Here is a 6,930-nt window from a genome sequence, read left to right as displayed (position 1 = left end):
GAAGCACTCTCTAACCCTACACTGTTTCACACTATAAACAAGAAATAGTTAAAATCAACAATGCATCTTCATCTCATACTCCCTGTCTCTGCACTGCAAATGTGGATTGCCTGTTCACAACAGCCCCCAAACACACACACACACACACACACACACACACACACACACACACACACACACACAGACACACACACTGAGACCTTCTAAGGATTTCTCATGGCTGAACAAATCACTACTTTAAAGTAGTTAAGGAGAGGTGCGACCGCTACGGGACGCCCGGGTGCGTGCATGTGTTTTGGGGGTCCCGCGCCTCAGGGGAGCAGCTGGAGCTCTAGGCGTCCGGCCTGTGGCTCGAAGCTGGCGGTATGCACCCTGAGGTGGCACAGCTCCGTGAGGAGCAGGAAAAGGTGGTCACTAGCTGCCAAGAGAAAATCCAGCATTGGGAGAAGGTAGATGACAACTACAGTGCTCTTCAGGAGAGACTCAGCACCTTGCCTGATAAGTTGTCCTACAACATCATGGTACCTTTTGGCCCCTTTGCCTTCATGCCAGGAAAGCTTGTTCACACCAATGAAATCACTGTTTTACTAGGGGACAACTGGTTTGCAAAGTGCTCAGCCAAGCAGGCCGTGGGATTAGCGGAGCACCGGAAAGAACATGTGAGAAAAACAATAGATGATTTGATGAAAGTGATGAAAAATTTTGAATCCAGAGTTGAATTCACAGAAGATTTGCAGAAAATGAGTGATGCTGCGGGTGATACTGTTGATATAAGAGAAGACCTAAAAAGTGACTTTGAATGTAAAGGAAAACAACGAATTGCTCACAAGCCTCATTCCAAACCAAAAACTTCAGATCTTTTTGAAGCGAATTTTGTCAATGACTCAAAATCCAAGGATTTGCTTGCTGACAAGGAAGTATGGGCTCGACTTGAAGAACTGGAGAAGCAAGAACAATTGCTGGGTGAACTTGACAGTAAATCTGACACTGTGATTGCAAATGGCAGAGATGTGAGTTCCTCTGAAGAGGAAAAGGAGGAGCAGAAGGCACATGGGCTTGTGGGCAGTGGAGCTGATAGCTCCTTCACCCCCAAAAGTGATTGGAAGCTCACTCCTAGCTCAGCCTTGATCAGTGGCCCAGCAAGCAATAGTCCATCACTCTGTCCTGTGAATGGCTCAAACTCTTACCACAGCAAGGAAGATGACAGTAACGATGAGGAGGAGGAGAATGACGAGTATGAAGATGGGGATAAGGAAAAATCACCCATATGCTTCAGGGGTTGGAGAAAATTCTGTACCAACCATCTACTTTTCTCATACTGTTGAACCTAAGAGGGTTCGAATAAATACTGGGGAAAACACCACGTTGAAGTTCAGTGAAAAGAAAGAAGCAGCCAAACGGAAGCGCAAGAACACCAGCAGCAGCCACGGTGCTCACGAGCTGCCCACCATCAAGACCCCGGCCGACATTTACAGGGTCTTCGTGGACGTGGTGAACGGCGAGTACGTCCCACGCAAGTCCATCCTGAAGTCGCGCAGCCGGGAGAACAGTGTGTGCAGGCACCAGGTCGCGGCCGGGGGATGCCGCCCTGCTTACTGGCCGTCCAGCAGTCTGCACACACCATTCTCCCATGGCCGCCCCAGTTGGCTTTCCCACGCCACCACCACGGCTTTGATTGTTTTCAGTGGGTACAGTTGGTCTGCATTGTTTTTCATGTTTCAGACTAAATACGGGCTTTGCTGTACCAGCTGTGATGCATGTGGGCCATGTGAAAAAAAACTTCTTAAAATTTCAAATCCAGTCAACGGTTCTGTCCCTTCGCATTTGCATTTTCAAGGCACTTTAAAATAAATTAAAATTAAAAAAAAATAAAGTAGTTAAGGAAAAAACTTGCGTTCAGGAGAGCAAGAAACACAAATGCTCATAATTTAATCCTGAAGCACTCAGCAAAAAATAAAAATAAAAAACAAGAAAGCCTCTCCTCTAGCAAGAGAAGCCTAGTTCTTGGCTCTCCTCACAGAGTTAAGACCTGAGGACCCAGCCTGCATCTAGAGTCTATTTCACCTCCAAATTTGCCCTTCAAATTCCAGATTAGCTAGTACCCCATTTTTTTTCTAAAGACTTCTTTGTCCTACCCTCTCCAAACATGACTAATCATTCCATCCAATGTGGCACCTAAGAGCTGGATATACACCCACTACAGTACCAATTTTCAAGAATTGTCTATTGTAATCTTTTCTTAGGTCTTAGAAGGAATGTGGAGAAAATTTATCAGTGGCTCCTACCTTATCCCCCACCTACCTGAGAGCCACAGGTAAAGCTCCTATTGCTGTGAATACCCTATGTCTCACATCTTTATAGCCATCAATTCGCATGGCCATTTAATTCAGAAGATTGGGAGAAATGGATTATATAACTCCAGATTTAGAATGAAGTCTAGAAATTGAAGATACTTTGGTAATAATCTCTATGTATAAAGTTAGGTAGTCTCAAGATGAAGTGACTCACACTTGTAATCTTGACTACTCAGGGGGCTGAGATCTGAGGATCAAGGCTCAAAGCCAGCCCTGAGACTCTTATCTCCAATTAACCTCTAGAAAATGGGAACTGGGGCTTGGCTCAAGGGTAGGGCGGTAGCCTTGAGCTAAAGAGTTAAAGGGACAGACCCCAGGCATAGTTCAAGACCCATGACCCACAAAAAAAAAAAAAAAGGATGAAGTGACTATTTACTATTCCATGGTGACATCATTTGAAGAATGATTATAGACTTCAGAAGGAACGGGAAGCAGATCGCAGAGAAATGAACAGATAATTACCTGCCTCATCTGCCACCAGAACAAGAGACAGAAACAGACACACAGGCAGGGAATACAGTTTCTTCTGAGCTCTTGTTTCAAAGGAAGATTGCTATTCTAACTTAGAATTCTATGATTCACCCTACCATTATGTTTTCGATATTTCCTTTGCCTGTTCATATGAGTTTCAAGTTTTCTCACCCAAGGAACATTATTGCTAAAGCACTATGCAAAATTCAAACTGGATCTCATCTACTCATAATTATTAGATACCCACACACTGGAACCAGAGTAATTGAGAACAGGCAAACTTTTGTCTGCAAGGCTCACCCACGAACACGAACACATCCTTAATGACTGAAGATAGTTTATTTTGCATCTAACTATACTACAAAGGCTGTTGAATCTCTTTAGTCAAATGAATCCAAATTGTACTTCTAGCTCTGCTCATTTAATAACTAAGTCAATTTAAGGAAGTTATGTAGTTATGTAACCTCATCTTGCTTCTTTTTTTTATTTTTTAACTCTATTTCCATTCAGGAAATTTTCAAACATACTCAAATGTAGATTAGAATGGAAACCTAGACATGCATGAATGCTTATCAACTAAACACTCAGAATCAAGCATAGGACAAATATAAATTGAAAGGCTTTCTTACAAAATAACAAGTGGTCTGCAAACATGTCAAGAAAATAAAAGACAGGGAAGACAGAAGGACCATCTCAGACTAGAGGACATCAAGAAGACATAAAAAGTAAATGAAATGTGGAACTCAGACTGGATTCTGGAGGGAAACAAAACCACACTAACGAAGGGCAAAAGGTGAAATTAGAATAGAAATCTCTATCCACTGGTGCTGTCTCTATGTCTTACTGATTTACTACTTTTCATCATCATACCACAGTGACATAGGACATTGCATTGGAAAACAGAGTGATATGAACGGAGCTTAGATACAAAAAAAAATCACAATATTTTTGTGAGTCTAAAATGGATTTCCAAGCTTTAAAATAAAGGAACTCTAAGATGATACTTTCTTCCATTCTGCTTTCATTTACTCCTTCCTTTCTTTTAATTAGTTACTTTCTTTTTTGTTTGTTTTTTATTTTGGCAGTTCTGAGGATCAAACCCCAGGCCTTTTGAATGCTAGAAGTGTTCTACTATCAAGTTATGTCCTCCAACCTGCAAAGTTTTTTGAGCCAGGGTCTCAAAAGTGACTAAAACTTTTGCTCCTTCTGCCCTCACCTACCAAGTACTGAAACTTTTAAGTCTATGCCACTACCCTCAGCTCCCTAATCTTTTTCTGTTTTCATGCAAGTATTTTCAAGAAAATCCAGACAGAATATAATTTCAACATTTAATTCCTGATAGACAAGAATTTAGGAAATGGGATTGCAATAACAACCATGCCTCATAGAATTAGCAGTTTCTTTGCCTATTGCCCAGTTTGTGTTCTATTTCATTGTATCAAATGTCTGTTACAGGTGTTTTTTAAGTCATATCCGGTTTCTAACAAAATTCAGACAATGTGTTGCTTCATCTATGAAGTTCTGTTCCTTCCTTGTTGCATGACATTTAGTTTTGAAGAAACTGGGTCAGTTTTCCCATAGAATTGCCTTCATTTAATGGCTAAATGTTGACAAGTCTATAGCTTACTTTATTTTTATTATTATATTGGGCAGAGACAGTGGTATAGTTTCTGCTTAAGTTAGAAAGCACTGAACAAAGAGATCAGAGTTCGATTAAAGTTCAGATTTCTTCTCACACTCTTACAAGGCACTTTTCCTCCAGTACTATCTGGAGTGACATTTATTTGATTAATAAACAAATTATGAATAAAATGTGATTTTTGAATATTCATCTTCACAAAGAAACACATGCTAAGGAACCCAAGGTCTTGTATATGTTAGATAACTGTTTTATAACTTAAGCTACAACTCCCAATTCTTTTTGTTTGTTTGTTTCTTTGTTTTTCATTTGCAGAGCTTTATGGAGCAAGCAAGCAAAATCCAAAGACATGAGGCTCTGAGGAAGATGCTCTCATCTATCTTGATATCAGGGGTAGTATTATGATCACAAGTTAGGGTAGGATAGTCAGCTGACAGTCAGCTGAGATGACTAGATTCTATGGCCTGTTTCACTTCTTGCTATGAAAGTCCATAGACTCCATTGCATTTTATGCGACATGCGGCAGAACTAAGTAGGTGACCATATTAGGATTTCATGAATCATATTGTTTGTTGCCACACTAAGAGAAAGTTTCTAAGGGGCTCAAGGCTTAAAGGAGAATGTCATCAGCACACCTCCTAGGCCTTATAGGCCACAGACAAGTTCCATTAGCCTCACACAATTGGTAAGTTACAAAACCTATCCAAGTCCAGCTGCTCCATTAGGATGGAAGCAGGGTCTGTAGAAAGCAAAGCCCAATTAAAGTGTGAGGTAGACCTTGTTCTGAGTGTTTCTTGGGACACCTGAGACATTCTTGATGTGAGTAGGTAGTGTTGGTATTGGAAAATGAGGGGCCAAAGCTCTGAGGCTAACAGGGTAACCTGGTTCCCCCCTCTGTTTCCCACACATGCACCCTATTTGTGGTGTTTAGAGAAGTGATTTGCCACCATATGCTCTTGTGAGATGCAGATAACAGAACATAGACCTACTTTGGCCTATGGTGTCAAAGTGTCAGTCAAACTCAAGTTCACACATATTTTACAGTCCAGTAGTGTAGGTCAGTAACCCACTGAGGGTGAGATAAAGTTTGACGTAACATTCCTGAAGGTAGGGGAAGTCCACTCCAATTTCTCACACAGGGGTTCTGATAAGATGCTGCAAACCCAAAGGGATGGGAAAATACACTCCAAAAATAAAAATGCCATGCAGTCAGCAATGTGAATGTTTGGAATCGTTTCAACACTAGATGACATTTTAGTGTCAGAGACTGGGTCTCAGTTAAATTGGCATGGAGCAGAGCCCACTGTAATACTCACGCTCTTTGTCGTAGAAGGAGCTTAAAATTGATGTGTAATTATCTTTTCACTCCACAAATATTTGTTTGTTATCAGCCTTGTGCATATAGCCTCCCTGGGGAATATAAAGAGAATCAAGACATAGTACTTTCACCTAGGCAGCTCACAAGAAAGTGAGTGTGGGGGAACTGAACAAAGAATGTGAAGAGGCTGTGCTAAAGATCTGAAGGAAGGATTTGTGGAGATAGATGATATCAAAACTAAAGATGGCATCAACCATTTGACTTGCATTCAAATCACTCTCTGGTTGGCACAGAGGGTTGGATTGGTCTGGATGTTTTCTTTTTATTTCTAGTAGTTTGTTTTCTGCTTTCCTGTGGGTAATGACATGAAGATTGTGATATATTGAAACAACAGGAAATAGGGAAAAATGGATTGGAACCAAATCACATTATGTTTACAGGAAAGCTGAAAATTCAACAGAAAGATGCCTCTATGGCCTCCTTTAGGGGAGACACCACCAAAAAAGTGGGGGAAAAGCAGTTGAAATGAGAGTCAATGAATCATGGTTTGGAGAATTAGCTTAAAGAAAAGTCAGGAATAATATGCAAAGGAAAGAAATGCAAACCATTCCTTAAAGCTCAAGACAGATAGGATGGTGAAGAAAGATTTTATTTTTATCAGTATTTTCTAAAGTGCACAAAGACAACAGAATCTGTATAACCAAGTTCAGTTATATAGAGAAACAAAAACTTCAACAAAGCTGGGCGCAGTGGTTCACTCCTGTAATCCTAGCCTCTCAGGAGGCTGAGATCTGAGGATCAAGGTTCAAAGCCAGCCCAGACCGAAAAGGACCAGAGACTCATCTCCAATTAACCTCCAGAAAATGGGAAATGGAGCTTGGCTCAAGGTAGGGTAATAGACTTGAGCTGAAGGCTTGGCTCAGGCCAAGTTCAAGCCCCATGACCCACAAAAAAAAAAGAAAAGTAAAGAAAGAAAGAAAGAAAGAAAGAAAGAAAGAAAGAAAGAAAGAAAGAAGGAAAGAAACCTTGACAAGCAGTTCCTTATTACCCATAATTTTGTTCATAGATTATTGCATTTCACATACAGTATGATACACACACACACATGCACATGTCCATACCCAGCCTCATTAATACTTCCATCTGTA

At 40.8% G+C, this 6,930-nt stretch overlaps 1 pseudogene; it reads left to right on the top strand.

Moving 5' to 3' along the window:
* The first annotated feature begins 376 nt into the window (after positions 1-376).
* Positions 377-1,851, top strand: LOC150050212 (unconventional prefoldin RPB5 interactor 1 pseudogene; annotated as a pseudogene).
* Positions 1,852-6,930: the final 5,079 nt, after the last annotated feature.

This window comes from Megascapheus bottae, chromosome 18, assembly GCF_031878675.1.
Source record: "Megascapheus bottae isolate mThoBot1 chromosome 18, mThoBot2.hap1, whole genome shotgun sequence".
NCBI lineage: Eukaryota > Metazoa > Chordata > Mammalia > Rodentia > Geomyidae > Megascapheus > Megascapheus bottae.
This window is presented reverse-complemented; position numbering and strand designations above follow the sequence as displayed.